Consider the following 16,347-nt stretch of genomic DNA (forward strand, 5'->3'; position numbering starts at 1 on the left):
CCATGAAACCTATTTCAAAATGGGAGAGAGGGAAGAGGGAGGAAGGGAGGAAAGGAGGGAGGGAGGGAGATATTAGGCTTGGGATTTGAATTTTTTGACTACAATGATCATACTATTAATTGTCCAAACTGGCATAATTTAGAGTGAAAGAGGGCATTATTATTTAACATTCACAAGAGATAATAAACTAGGACTGTCCTTGCCAAACTGGGACATGTACTCACCCTATTACTAGCACATGGAATTAACTGCAAAAAGACAGATCAGAAGCCAACTAAGTTTCTGAGGGAATAACATACCTAAAATGTAAATCTTGCTAATAAGCCTTGACTGTTTGACCCTTACAACGAACTTCAAGCTGCCAAAATTGCACGAGCAGAAAGTAGGAAACAAAGGTTAGATAGCCTCCAAGGACAGCGTATTTGCAAATGTCCATGTAAGTAAACTTGGAGGAAACTGGGCAAGGAAGAACCTTCTAGAAGGCAAAAATAAGGTCCTAGAGAATAATAAGCAGAGTTCCTTTTAAAGAGCAGGACCAAAGTCTAATCAAGGGGCATCTTCTACCTTAGGCAAGGATTCTTCAAAATGTTTCTTGCCATACCATGTTTTTTGTCACTGTCAACATTCCTAATTCTAAATGTTCCCTCAGCTCTAAAAAATTAAATATAAACTTGCAATTTGCTAATTGGGCCTAATGCAATAAATTATGAACATTGCACGTAATGTGATGGTGGTGAGAATAAACCTGAAGAGCCTTTTACAAGGATCACTGAACTACTGCCAGGAGGCTATGATTCTCATCCAACCTTCTCTATTAACTGTGTGACACTGAATAAGTCATGATTTCTCAGGGCTTATAAAGTGAATAAGAGGATGCCTTCCAGTTCTACAATTCTAATTTAAAATTCTTGACCTCACTGAACCAAAAGAAGTACAAAAGTCCTCTACAAAATGTCATTACCTGGAGAATCCATAATAAACTAGTTGGTCTGGTTTATATAGCAAAAGCAATTCAGCAGAATTCTAAAACATTATTCTGGCTAGAAAAATCCTGGCACTCTTTCATTTCTTGGGTTTTCTATATAATTTCAGTCCCATTATAATCCATTAAAGAATAAAATAAAAATTTAAAAACAAAATGCAATTTGGAGAATACTTTTAATCTAAAAATATAATATTTTATTAGTTATGTAGTCAATAATAAAAATATTTTCAAATAATTAAAAATATGTCTGCTAAATTTTAACTTTTTATTTCCCCTCTCATTTTAGAAGAAAATAGCACTCAGGACTCTGTCTTCATTGTTGATAAAAGATAATACAAAAACTAATATTCTATTTTGATACTTTGTAACTCATAATTACTTAGCCTTGTATATTTATAAAATAATAGCCAAACATTTAAGACAGTGGGATCCTAAACTTTGTTACTTCAAATCATTATGTTGGGATACATATATACTAATAAGACGATGGTTCTCAATCTTCTGGCCCTTTAAATACAGTTCCTCATGTTGTGACCCAACCATAAAATTATTTTCTTTGCTACTTCATAACTGTAATGTTGCTACTGTTATGAATAGTAATGTAAATATCTGATATGCAGGATGGTCTTAAGCGACCTCTGTGAAAGGGTTGTTTGACTGCCAAAGGGGTCGCGACCCACAGGTTTAGAACCACTGCCTTAAGAGTCGAGAACATCACAAATTTAGATGTTTCCGTACTGACGTAGAGAAGTCTCTTTCTTGCCTCTTCTTATTCAAAACACTTTGTATATGACAATTTTTTTCTTCTCTAGAAACTTTAACATTTACCTCTTCCTTCTGTTATAGAAAAATACCTTATATAATTTCTTTGATAATTCTCTTTCGTTTTTCTCTTATATTGGTGAGCTACTGGACCTCCTGGATTATGTCTCTATTTATTTCTCAAATTTATCTTTCAATTCCCCTAATGAATTTATTTCAGCCATCATATTTCTCATTTTTGAAAATTATTTCTTGTTCTTTACTTTTCCTTTCAATTCTCCTTTTAAATACTGCTTTCTACACAAAATTTTCTCACATTTTCAAATATAATAATTATAGTTCTTGTCTCCTCAGACTTTGTTTCTGTTTACTTTATCTTTGCATTCAAATTGGAGGCATTCCCAAGTATCTGGTGATCCTTGGCTGACTATCTCTACTTTAGTGTAAATTAGTAGTATAGCAAGTTGGCAGCTCTGTCTGTAGGGTTGAGCTTGTTGAAGGTGAGCTTCGCTGAAGAGCAACTGAAGAGTAAGCTGGCTTTTCTCTGTGGGGGAACCACTATAGGGCCTTTCTTCGGGATCATTGTTTCTCTCTGGAATTTAGAAGTTTGGCTCCTAGTGCTTTAAGAGCAGAGCAGACTTAAAATAAGTCATTTTACTTCATCCCAACATCCAATGTTTATGTGTCCCTAAGTCTAGAGCCTCTGTAGTTTCAAAATTCCAAAGAATAAACCTGCCATCTCTGGGGCCTTGGGAAGGTAGTTATCTAGGTGGGATGAGATAAGGAATTGAGTGAGTGTCCAACTGGTCCTTTTGTAGACTTTCAGCTGACTATTTGTTTCTAGCCCTATAACTTACTTCCTTCTTCAGCCTACCCTGATACCTCTAATCACAGAACCTCCTAATGCTCTGTAAGAAAAATTGCCTCTTGGCATTGTTTTTCTCTGTACGTTTTTACCTTCCTCTGTTCTTCTAAATCACAGGATCATATATATATTTTGTGTTTATATTTATGAATTAGAGTTACTGATGTCACATACTTTTTATCAAAGAAAGTTGGAATTTTTATTTCCTATTTCCTTTGTTTTGGATGGATTTTTTAATAGAAGAAGGCAGAACGTTTTCTATTTGCCACCTTAAAATCAGAAGGTAGCCTTAAATTATTTCACATACCACTTGTAATAGTTGAATCTATTAGTTTTGGTCTGCTGAGCACACATTCCATCTCTCTTCTTCTAATTCCTCTGGAGAAAGCTTCCCTCACTCCATGAGACCCCAGTGGGGCTTTCAGTCACTGGGCCAGGCCCCACTATTGCAGCACTGGGAAAACATGCTTTATTTAGGCTGGCCCACCAGAGTTCCCCATTCCCTGGGATCCAGTGATTATTACATGTGGTGTCAAAGACAGTCTACCACTTCTTCTCTGGGGCAGAGAGCTGGATATTTGGCCCAGCAAATTCTCTTTCTATTGGGATTGCTAAACTAGGAGGATGACAGTCTCAAGGTGCTGGTGGTCACCTTGCTGATCATATGCCTGTTTGAAGAATGCTGAGTAAAGAAAACACAGAGCTGTAAAAGTCCAGATGAGATCACTTGAGTTCCTGGCTGCAACTGCCTAAAGCCAGAACCTCTGGAAACCAAAGTTATATAAACAATTAAGTTCTTTTTATTTTCATAAGCTGGCATGAGCCGGCCTTCTTTCACTTGCAACTGAAGGAGTCCTGATGAATTCATCATTTAATCAAAATGTTCCAAATTACTAATACTTGAACTACAAAATACCACTTCTTTGCCAAAAATTAAATAGCCTAACTTCTTTTATTAAAATAAAAATCACAAATCATAAGTAACATACACATATATGTGCCTTTCACCATTCAGGTAAGATATTTTAAGTTTATTTGAATGTTCTCATGTTTTCAGGGTAACAAAATCTTTGAGAATGAGGCATACAGGTTTGGTCCATAGACATATCATGTTCAGCTTCCACAATGTTTGTTTTAAACATGAATTAGTCATTAACCAGTATATTTTAACTAGTTACTCATTTGTTGTTAACTAACTTAATTTACAGGTCCAGAATTCTGGGTTCTCTTGACAACTGTAAGATCTGGCAGCTTCAGTCCTACCTTTCCATGTGGCAATAATTAGGTAGAGTGGAGTAAAAGCTACCATTATTAGATGTGAGGCTGTGTTTTCAGTTCTCACAGCCCTGTCCCTGGCTGTTGATTTTCTTTAAATAAAATTAAGAGGAAAGTTAAATGTTACTCAACTGCCATCTGTGTTAAAATTGGAAATAACAGGTTGACAGGATGGCATATTTCAGTATAAGTGGAAAAAAAGGTGTTAGTGTCCTAGGGTTTTCGCAACAAAGTACCATATACTGGGTAGTTTTAAACAACATAAATTTACTAGAGGCCCGGTGCACAAAAATTTGTGCACTCGGCGGGGCGGGGGGGGGGGGGGGGAGGTGTCCCTCAGCCCAGCCTGTGCCGTGTCGCAGTCTGGGACCCCTTGGGAGATAACAACCTGCTGGCTTAGGCCTACTCCCGGGTGGCAGAGGGCAGGCCCAATCCCTAGGTGCAGCCCCTTGTTGGGCTCAGAGCAGGGCCGATTGGGGAGTTGGGGTGCCGCCCCCTGTCATGCACAGAGCAGGGTGGATCGGGAGGTTGCGATGCCACCCTCAGTCACGCTCAGGGTAGGGCCGATTGGGGGTTGGGGCACCACCCCCTGTCACACTCAAGGCAGAGTCAATGGGGAGGTTGTGGCGCCACCCCCTGTCACGCACAGAGCAGGGCCAATCAGGGGGTTGGGGAGCTCCCCCCTGTCATGCACAGAGCAGGGCCAATCAGGGGGTTGGGGTGCTGCCCCCTGTCATGCACAGAGCAGGGCCCATCAGGGGATTGGGGAGCTCCCCCTTGTCACACACAGAGCAGGGCCCATCAGGGGGTTGGGGAGCTCCCCCATGTCACGCACAGAGAAGGGCCCATCAGGGGGTTGGGGCGCTGCCCCCTGTCATACACAGAGCAGGGCCGATCAGGGGGTTGGGGAGCTCCCCCCTGTCACGCACAGAGCAGGGTCGATCAGGGGGTTGGGGAGCTCCCCCCTGTCACACACAGAGCAGGGCCCATCAGGGGGTTGGGGCGCCGCCATTCTCACACTCAGGGCAGGGCCGATGGGGAGGTTATGGCTCTACCCCGTCACACACAGAGCAGGGCCCGTGGGGTGAGGGGGTTGGGGCGCTGCACCCTGTCACACACAGAGCCGCAGGACGATCAGGGGGTTTGGGCGCTGCCCCACTGATCCCAGTGCTGGGAGGCCTCTCAGCTCCGCTGATCCCAGTGCTGGGAGGCATATTACCCTTTTACTATATAGAATAGAGGCCTGGTGCATGGGTGGGGGCTGGCTGGTTTGCCCTGAAGGGTGTTCTGGATCAGGGTGGGGGTCCCCACTGGGGTGCCTGGCCAGCCTGGATGAGGGGCTGAGGTCTGTTTTCAGGCTGGGACTGAAGCTCCCAACTGCTCCTTTTTTTCTTTTTTTTATTCTGGGTCAGCTTTAGCTCTGAGGCTCCAGCTCTTAGGCCTCCGCTCCTGAAAGCAGGTGTCTGGTTTGTCTGGGTTCTATAATCGAAACTCTGTATCAACTCCAGCTCTGAGATCCCAGCTCGCTGAAAGCTGGTTTCTGGGGTTTTGTTTAGTGTTTATATTTGTTACAATGTTTGAAACTGCAGGTTCAGAGGCCTGCAGCGGCAGGCGGGGAACGTTGGAGTCCTCCTTCACTGAAGCAAGCAAGCCTCATGTAAGTTTCAAGCTGCCTGGCTGCCGGCCGCCATCTTGGCTGACAGTTAATTTGTATATCTCCCTGATTAGCCAATGGGAAGGGTAGCGGTTGTACACCAATTACCATGTTTCTCTTTTATTAGATGGGATTCTCTCACTATTCTAAAAGCTAGAAGTCTGAAATCACAATCTTGACAGGGCCATGCTCCCTCTGTGGCCTCTAGGGATTGTCCTTCCTGCCCTTACCAGCTAATGGTAAGCCTAGGTCTTCTTTGGTTTGTGTCAGCATAGCGCCAATCTCTGCCTCCATCTTCTCCTGGCTGTCTTCCTCTGTGCCCAAATTCCTCTTATAAGGACAGCAGTCATCAACTCCCACACATCTAAGTACATTTAAAAATGTTGTTACCTTCTCTTTTTTCCCACCACCACACTTTAATTCAAGGTGTTTGTTATCTTTCATTCATAAGCAGTGGACAAATGACTTATTTTGGCACACATCAATTTGGTCATGTCACTCGCCTCTGAGGGCTTCTCATTGCTTGAGGAACAGAGGCCCAACTCCTCAGCAAGGCATTCATGGCTCTCCTGTATTTGGCCCACCCTTCTAATTCAGTAGTTCTCAACCACTTCAGGAGCTTTAAAAGAAAACGGACTTAGCCTGGCTGATGTGGGTCAGTGGTGGAGTGTCAACCTATGAACCAGGAGGTCACAGTTGATTCCTGATCAGGGCACATGCATGGGTTGTGGGCTCAATCCCCAAGAGGGGGCGTACAGGAGGCAGCTGATCGATGGTTCTCTTATCACTGATGTTTATATCTCTCTTTCCCTCTCCCTTCCTCTCTGAAATCAATAAAATTATATTAAAAATAAAAAGAAAGAAAACAGACGTAGGTCTCATGCCTTAGAAGTCCTATTTAATAGTTCTGGGGAATAAACTAGGGTCTTACATTTTTAAGAATATCTCTGGATAAGTTTTATTCATTGCTGGGGTTAAACCACTGGTGCAATTTTCCCACCTAGTATTTCCAACATGAACTAATAAAGACTTCTGTTCCAGCCAGTACTACTGTTTTGTTTGCTTGTTTGTTTGATCGCTAATCCTCCGTTCATGCTGCTAATGCAACATGCAATATAATTTCATCTCCTAACTATTTAAATCTTCACTATTCCTCTAAGACTAACTGAAATCACACCACTACCTTTACAACATGGTGGATCACAATGATACAGCCATTCTGATAATCATAGGCCCATTTGTTATCCTCAGGAAGTATTTTGTGGCAATTCATAACATACGGTTTGAACTATGAGTGTCTCTTTCATACTTCACTCCATTTATTAAGCTCCTGGAGAAAACGCAAACTTTTCACAATTCTTTGGTTTTCATTTTCTAGTCTCTGGCATCTACAATGGTATTAAGCATAACGTAGACATTCACTCCTGTGCTCAAAGATTTTAATGACTGAACAAATTAAATTATCTAAAGTTTATAAAGTGTTTTTTCTTATAACCTGACAACATAAAACTGTTAATCTCCAGGGATGTTTATGCATACACTGACTTGTTTTTCATGGTATTGCCATGACCATGTAGAAATGAAGAAATGATAATCATTTGTCCACAAAAACTAATGTAATGTCATACACAAGGCTGATACCTGTAAACATGTTTTTCCTATTAATAGAAGTATTTTCTGTTTATACAGTGTGGGCAAAAGTAGGTTTACAGTTGCTCATATGGATGAATATATAAGAATAAATAATAATCCAAAAATAGCCTGTGTTTCACATACTCACAACTGTAAATCTACTTTTGCCTCCCCCTGTGTATTTAATTCCCATAAGTTTATAGAACAACAGAAAGGGGGACATGGTAAAACAGTTCCTAATATGTCAATTACCTTTGTCCATTTTAAAATTGGATTGTCTTCTTTTTATTGAGTTGTAAGAGTTCTTTATATATTCTTAATACAAATATCTTATCAGATATATGATTTGCATGTATTTTCTCCCTTGCATTGGGTTGGTATTCAGTCTTTCAATGACATCTTTGAAGCATAGAATCTATTGGTTTTGATGAAGTCCCATTTATCCACTTTTTTTCTATTAATGCTTGTGCTTTTGGTGTCGCACAAACTCTCTCTCAATATTGCTAGTAATATTCCCTGTTCTAGAGCCTATTTTGTTGAATATTAATATAGTCACTCCAGTGTTCTTAATAATTAGTGTTTTCACGGTATATCGTTTTAAATCCTTGTTCTTTTAATCTGTGTTCATATTTGGAAAGTATTTCTTGTAGATAGTATGCAGTTGTAGGTCTTGCTTTTTTATCTAGCCTCATAATTTCTGCCATTAAAATATTTACATTTAATGTAATTATTTATATGGTTGAATGTGAATTAATCATCTTATTTTCTATTTGTCCAAATCTGTACAATGTTTCATTTCCCATTATTTCCTGCTTTTTCTGGGACTGAATTTTTTTAAGTATTTCAATTTATTTCCACTACTGGCTTATGAGATATGCCCATTTCTTTTATAGTTTTAGTGATTGCTTGGTGCTTAAAATATAGCCTTTTAACTTACCACACTCTAACTTCTAATACTATCATGCCATTTCACATTTAATGAAAGAATTTTACAATGGAATACATCTATTTCCTCCTTCCTATTTTTTATGCTATTGTCATCATAAACTAACTACAGTAAGATTGTCATATTGGAGAAGCTAGGTATAAGTATTCTGGTTGACAGTCCCAGCTAAGATTAGCTTTTGACTGATCCTTATTAAAATACCAGAAATGTGAGTAAAGCTGTCTTGGAACCTTCAAACCAGTCCATTCTCCAGCTGAATATCAACAACTAAACTCAGCTGATGCTACATGGGGAAGAGTAACCACTCACTATAAGCCTGCCCTTTTCACTGATGCACAAATTATGACATAATAAAATTTTGTTGTTTTAAGATTTTAAGTTTTTAGGTAACTTGTTAACAAATTATAGAACTATAACAGATTCTGTTACACAGAAGTAGGATTTTATAATAAAAATCTTAAAACATGTGACACTGGCTTTGGAAGCAGCTGGTAAGCAGAAGCTGTAAGAGCCTCAAGAAGACTTGAAGGACATTAGTAAAAATGTTAACAGATGGAGAAATGGCAACTCCTCTGACACAGTGGTGGAAATCTTGCAACACCATTCCCTGAATAACATAGAAAAGAGGAAATATGCCCAATACAATGGTAGGTTTTGCTAAGGAGATTTCTAGACAGAAAATTGAAAGTATTAGTCTCTTTTAGTTATATAAGATAAGGTATGCATAGAGAAAGATGAGCTAACAAAAGAACTGTTTAATGTTCAAGCAGAATTTAGAGAAAATATAAAGAAGCCAGGGCTTGCTCTTTTCAAAAAGAAAATAGTTTCTTATCTCCATTTTCTACAGATAGAAAAGTAAGAAATAGCTTCAGAGTAAACATCAAGTAAAGCATGGTTTCAGGATTAAAATCTCTAGTCTATAAAAGTGTGGTGAGACTGAAATATGACTTAAAGCTGTATCTGGCTCACTTAGAATCTTAACAATGTACCTCTTAGACTCTTCTTGATAAAACACCTCTAGGAATCTTAAGAACATGCCTTTTGGACTCCTTCAAATAGAAAAGCTTCTAAGAATCTTATGGGTATTGTCTTATAATACCTTGCCTGTTAGTTTGAACTAGCAAAAGAAGCCTGTCTCAAAAACAGAATTGACTGTGGCTTCTGTCTAATGGGGTGGTAATATTTTGACCACACTGTCTTTAGTGCCTGACACAGGAATCTGACAAAGTTTTTAAAGGATTTTTGTTAGATTGGACTGAAAGGAGCAGAGAATGAAAGGCTTTTGAACTTTTAAATTTCAAGAGGCAAGGCTGGAAAGGATACCCAGATGTAAACAAAAACCATCTTGATAGAAAAAGAAGGATGACTCAGAATTGATAGGGCGAAACCAGGAACCATAAATAATCACTTCCTGGGAGTAAGTTTGGCCTTTATAGAGGAACTGACAACATCAGTATTTCAAAATTACTATGGACCAGTGAAAGCTACATGCCGCCGGCTCCACATTTTTGAATGAAAGTGTTTATTGCAGTTATTCTGTGCCTGACTTTCAATATATGTTGAGTAAATAACTTGTCTCTTGAGAGGAAATACACTTGTGGAGCTTCCCGCATATATGGACCTGATTTAAATGACAAGCCCCTGTACCTTAAGCTTGAGGTTAAAGCCATAGTGGGATGAGAACTTTGGGATTCTCAAAAGGGGTTAAGTATATTTTGAATATAGGAGGAATGTAAATCATTTGTGACCAGAAGGTGGACTATGGTAGATTTAGATGGTCACAAATTCTTTAATATCTCTTTCATTAATAGGTCATGCCGATGTCCCCTCTTATTGAAACTGGGAGGGTTTGGGGGCTGCTTTGAAGTGATGGGATACCAGTTTCCAGTTTTAGGCCATAAGACACTGGCACCTTCCACTTGCTATCTCTTGGAAAATTCTCTCTAGGAGCCCCGTACCAAAGAATTAGAAGTCTGACTACCCTGAGATTACCATGCTAGAAAGGTCATGTGAACTCAGTCTTCCACCTCTGTCCAGGAACCATATACATAACCCTGGACATGTGCCCTGACCAGGAATCGAACCTGTGACCTCTTGGTGCATGGGGCGATGCTCATCCAACTGAGCCACACTGACCAGGACTCGTATCTTTTATTAAATGGTAGAGTGTCTGACACCAGTATATTTATTGCAGCATTACAACAACTATAAACTAAAAGCAAATTTAAATATACACTAATAGGAAAATAGCAAAGTAGGGTACAAAGAAAAGAGACTTTATTTTTTTATTCTACATATTCTATATTTGGCATATGAAACAATTGTTAAAATCTTTACAATAGGCATGTAATGCTTGTGAAAATTTACAATGAAAAATACACTATTACAAGCTGATATGTATGACCATGTTCTACTGTCTTTAGAGCCTGAATAATCCCTTTGTCTAAGCACTGGAGAATAGCCAAAATTATTTCTCAGGAAGGATCATAACCCACCAGCATATATTTCTTCAGGCTACCTCTCTTCACAGGTGGTAGATAGTCTATTCAAATACATTTCCTCCTCAGGCTCCCCAACTTTCCTAAGATGATGTCAATCCTACTCCCAACTTAGCTGACAATTAAAGCAAAAGACTCCACATCTAACTGTATCTGAGAGTAACTACATTCCAGGTACTTGTCAGGGAGTAAAATGCTAATCTTATTGTTACTCAGTTTTCACCAAAAGCTTCTGCAGAACTGAGGCATGTCTATTTAGTCCAGTCATTCATTATCCTAAATGTCTGGAGTAAGACATACCAACACTAAACAGCATTCTTTGGTTTTGTCCTTTTACTGTTCTCCTCACTATTCACCCAGGAGAACTGTGTTTAATAAAGTAGCCTTTGATTTTTAAGTCACTAGTCTGTGTTGAAGAAAAGATTAAGAACATGTTTGGAGAACAGTCTTCAGTTATTTACTATAAGGATGCTGTTGAGATAGTTGAGTATATTGCAGTATGCCTAAAGGGATATATTTTTCTATGAATTATAATTATTAGGCTTCCACTAAGATCCTGACAAATTTTGATCTTGTGAAAACTAGAAAACACATCTCATCTTATGGGAGGTCTTTTTAAAGAGCTAACAGCAAAATTTGTCATCCACCTCAAGCAAATACAAGAGCTTCTATGAAATGCATTATGTGTCTGACCCTTAGTCCATTGTCTCATTTTTATCATCCTTCTTTTGTTTACATTATTGAGGTACAATTTATATATCACTAGAGGCCCGATGCACGAAGATTCGTGTAAGAATGGGCCTTCCTGCCCCTGGCTGCCGGCACCGCCTTTGCTCCAACCTGGAGGCGCCTTTCTGCCTTCCCACACAGGCCTGGAGCGGTTGGGGCAGTGTGAAATGCCTGCGTTGTTGCCATGGCGACAACACAAGCGTCCTGCCCCACCCCCGGCCTCTCAGCACATATGCATGTAAATTAACCTGCCATCTTTGGTAGTTAATTTGCATACTCACTCCTGATTGGCTGGTGGGCGTCACAAAGGTATGGTCAATTTGCATCTCTCTCTTTTATTAGTGTAGATAGGATTTACCTGTTATAAGTGTACAAATCAATGATGTTTTAGTGAATTTACCAAGGTGTAATCATCATTACAATCTAATTTTAGAACATTCTCATCACTCTCCAATATTCTCTTGAGTCTATATGCGGTCAATCACTGCTCCCACCCCCAAACTTCCTCTGATTTGTTCTATCTAGATATATAGAATACAATTGGGATCATACCATTTTTAATCTTTTGAATTTGGCTTCTTTCACTTATCATATTTTTGAGGTCCATCCATATTACATCATATACCCATATTTTCCTTTTTGTTTTTCCAATTGCTGAATAGCATTCCAATGCATGGACATATCACATTTTGTTTGTCCATTTACCAGTATATGGACATTTGGATTATTTCCAATTTTTATCTATTATGAATAAAGCTACTATGAACTATCATATACAAGTCTGTGTATGGACATATATTTTCATTTCTCTTGAGTAGATTCTGAGAGGTGAAATTTCTGGGTTAATTTTGCATGTCAATGTGGCTAGACAGTGCCCAGATATTCAGTCTAATATTATTCTGGGAGAGTATTTTTGGATGAGTCCATACATTTAAATTGGTAAACTTTGAGGAAAGCAGATTGCCCTCTATAATGTGAGTGGGCCTCATCCAAGTAGCTGAAGGCCTGAATAGAAAAAAAGGCTAATCTCTCTGAGAAAAAAGAAATTCCCCAGAAGGCTGACTTTGGATTTCATCTGCAATGTCAACTCTTACTGGTTTTCCAGCAGGCTGGCTTTGCACTCCAACTACAGCTCTTTCCTGAGACCAGCTTTCTGGCCTCTCCTACCAGATTTTGGACCTGCCAACCTCCACAATCATGTGAGCCAATTCCTTAAATAATCTCTTCCTATAGATACATCCTAATGGCCTGACTAGTATGTATGGTAAGCTGGTTTAATTTTAAAAGAAATGGCATACCTGTTCTCCAAGGTAGGTATACCATTTTGCAATCTCACCAACAATGTATGAGAGTTCCTACTTTTCCACATCCTAGACACCAGATATTATCTGTATGTTTGATTATAGGCATCCTAGTGGGTAAGAAGTAATACTTCTCTTTTTTTAATGTATATATGTCTAATAACTAAAGCTGTTGAGAATATTTTCACATGCTTATTCATCATTCATATATCTTTTAAAGTGAAATGCCTATTCAGTTATTTTTTTATAATTGGGTTGTCTTCTTATTATTGAGCTGTTGGAGGTCTTTACATGTTCTGGATATAGTCCTTTATCAGATATGAATTACAAATATTTTCTCTGTGGATTGTCTTTTCAGTTTCTTAACAGTGTCTTTATGAAGTGCAAAAGTTTTTAATTTTAACGAAGTCAAATTTATCAATTTTTTGCTCTTATTTTCATGTTTTTGGTGTTACATCTAACAACTCTTTGCCTAATCCAAGGTCATGAAATTTCTTCTATGCCTCCCTTTACATGTTTTATAATTTTAACATTTAGGTCTATAATTAATTTTGAATTAATTTTTGTGCATGGTTCTTATGAGAAAGTTCATTTTTTAAAATATGAATATTCAATTTCCCCAGAACCATTAGTTTAAAAGATAATCCTTACTTTATTGAAGTCTTAGTAGCTTTGTCAAAAATCAATGGACCAAAAATGTAAGGGTTTATTTCTGGACTCTCCACTCTGTTAATCTATATGCTTATCCTTATGCCAATGACACATCGTCTTGATTACTGTCACTTTCTATTGAGTTTTAAAAATGGGAATTAACAAGGTCCTCCAACTTGTTTATTTTATTCATTTATTTAAACTTTATGTCATATTATGTGTACTAATGAATATCATTGTAAATTCTTTCTGAGAGGAATAATTATGCAATTAAGTCTCCCCCCTCCCTACACCCATATCAACAAACATTTATGAATGCCTACTAGATACCAGGCATGGTGTAAAGTTAGTGCTGCAGATACAAAAACAAATGAGACCCAGTTCATCACTTAGCATATAAATGGAAAGTGATGGCATAATATATTATTAGTGACAGTAGAAATATGTACCATAATAGCAAGAGCAAGGGGTATTAGATTTATCTAATCAGATTTACCTAACTTAACATAATAAAGTTTTTTTCTGAAAGAAAAAGAAAAGGTTTAAAATTGTTTTTTCCCCCCTCATAAAGTAAGTTTCAAAACATCAGAGAGTCTAGTACTTATGAACGCTTGGAGTAAGCAATCCTTTTATAAAGTAGAAGTTTTCTCACCAAGGAATATCTTTTAGTTTGTTCTTTGTTTTTAAGGTTACAAAAGGAATTCACACTAATGGAAGAATTCAAACAGAACAAAAGTAGTCATACTAAAATGAAAAAGTTTCATTTTACCTCTAACCCACCCTACTCTTTCCCCACTTCCCACCCTCAGAGGTAACTTATGTTATGCTTGATCAACTCCTACTTTTTTCAGAGTTATAGAATATGCAGAGAGTATGAACTCTTAAACTTCAGACATATCTTAAACCTTGTTTCAGATAGGAGTGCCAGCCTCTTCCCCACTAAACATGACATGAGAAGAGCTAGCAAGACTTGAAAGTTATTCTTTTTCCCTTTATAACCCATCTTTGCCTTAAGAAAAAAGAGATTAAAAGAAAAATGAACTTAAGCAACAGACCTAAAAAATGTGTGTATACACACTTTACAGGACAATTCCTGAAAACTGTTCTATAGAAAATTGTAGTGTTCTTTAAAAAGGAAGGAAGAAGGAAGACAAAAAAAGAAGGAAGGGAGGGAGGAGAAAGGGAGGGAAAAAGGAAGGTGGAAAGTCAGGCAGTGGGCATTTCCAAAATCAAATACATTTGGGAAATACTGAGTTAAAAATATATCAATAATACTCACGAGATGCTCCCATCTTTCATAAAATTGCTAATCACCAAGCTTTTAAATCTTGGATCACCTAGTAACTTATTGAAAGACTCTAAATCATCAGAAAAACAGAGTGTGGGAAATAAGCACTGGTTATAGTTTCCCTCTCATTATCACACTGGCAGCAATTCATACAGTTGAACAAATAGGGATGTTTAGAGATATGCATAGGATCACATAAATTTGTTACTGGCCAAAAAACTAAAAATATAAAGTCTGCAGACTATCTTAAGGTTCTCTCTTTACTGTATTGGACAAATGGGTTTTCTTTCATTGGTGTATTATTTTTCCTTTGTACAATAACAGAATAAAACTACAGCTAGAAGTTTAGCTCTAAAGTAAAATGCAGCAAAATGTTTGCTTTCAATAACCATATCTAATAAAAGAGTAATATGCAAATTGACCATCACTCCAACACACAAGATGGCCACCCCCATGTGGACACAAGATGGCTGGCAGGGGAGGGCAAATGTGGGCAGTCAGGCCTGCAGGGGAGGGCAGTTGGGGGGAACCCAGGCCAGCAGGGGAGGAGAGTTGGGGGGAACCCAGGCCAGCAGGGGAGGGCAGTTGGGAGCAACCAGGACTGCAGGGGAGGGCAGTTGGGGGGGGGGGGGAGCCAGGACTGCAGGGGAGGGCAGTTGGGGGCAACCAGGACTGCAGGGGAGGGCAGTTGGGGGGACCAGGCCTGCAGGGGAGGGCAGTTAGGGGTGACTGGGCCACCAGGGGAGGGCATTTGGGGGCAACCAGGTCTGCAGGGGAGGACAGTTAGGGGAGACCAGACTGGCAGGGGAGGGAAGTTAGGGGTGATCAGGCTGGCAGGGGAGTGGTTGGGGGGTGATCAGGCTGGCAGGCAGAAGCGGTTAGGAGCAATCAGGCAGGCAGGAAGGCAAGCAGTTGGGAGCCATTAGTCCTGGATTGTGAGAGGGATGTCCGACTGCCCGTGGGATCGGGCCTAAGCGGGCAGTTGGAAATCCCTCGAGGGGTCCCAGATTGGAGAGGGTGCAGGCTGGGCTGAGGGACACACACACCCCTGCACGAATTTCATGCACCGGGCCTCTAGTAAGTAATAATAAGTAAATATAATCAAAGGGTCTCAATGCAAATTCTATTAATTTTTTAATTTGCTTAACAATCAAGATTTGGATATAAGTATTTAGGATATTAATGCAATAGTTGTTTTTACTGTAGAACAACCGTTACCAGGTTAATAAATAATTATTGTGAAGTTATATTTACATAGAGTGACTACAGCTACCTCTATCAATGAAAAAAAAGTAAATATGGATCTACCTCCTTATATGTTAGACTTCAAATCAAGGTATAATTCAGCAGTGATACTGTTAAACTTGCCACTGAGATTGGATGGGGCCTTTATTACCAAAGTGTAGTCATGAATAATAACTTTTCAATATATCTTATTTCTGTCTTCCTACTGAAATTTTAATTGGAAGAGAGAGATTTGGGAGTGTTTCCTACTGAAGTGGATCCTTATAACCAAAAAAAGCTCTTGTACGTCCTCGGTGAAAGCTGTTCTGAAATTCCACTTCAGTAAAAAAATAAGGAATAAATACACCATCAATGGAGAAAAGCCTCCATCATATACTTAAGCTTTTTGTTGCTGTTTCTTCACTGCTGCTGGGAACAGGAAGTGTGATAACTATCACCCATATTTATAAACATCCAGTAGCCTCACTCCTTTATATCTAGACGCCGACTATTTGTTTCATGCCCAACTCAATCTTC

General features: G+C 39.0%; 1 protein-coding gene across 13 annotated transcripts in view; it reads right to left on the reverse strand.

Moving 5' to 3' along the window:
• ZNF438 (zinc finger protein 438) overlaps window positions 1-16,347 on the reverse strand; it is a 221,356-nt gene that overhangs the window by 92,629 nt on the left and 112,380 nt on the right. For 4 of the 13 annotated variants that reach the window (XM_059712239.1, XM_059712191.1, XM_059712184.1 and 1 more), the window contains one exon: window positions 14,578-14,656. The exons of the other annotated variants lie outside the window; for them this stretch is intronic. The gene's annotated coding sequence lies outside the window, so the exon portion shown is untranslated. The remainder of the gene's footprint in view (window positions 1-14,577; window positions 14,657-16,347) is intronic. 13 annotated transcript variants of the gene reach the window in all.

The sequence above is a fragment of the Myotis daubentonii genome, chromosome 1 (genome assembly GCF_963259705.1).
Source record: "Myotis daubentonii chromosome 1, mMyoDau2.1, whole genome shotgun sequence".
In the NCBI taxonomy this organism is placed as follows: domain Eukaryota; kingdom Metazoa; phylum Chordata; class Mammalia; order Chiroptera; family Vespertilionidae; genus Myotis; species Myotis daubentonii.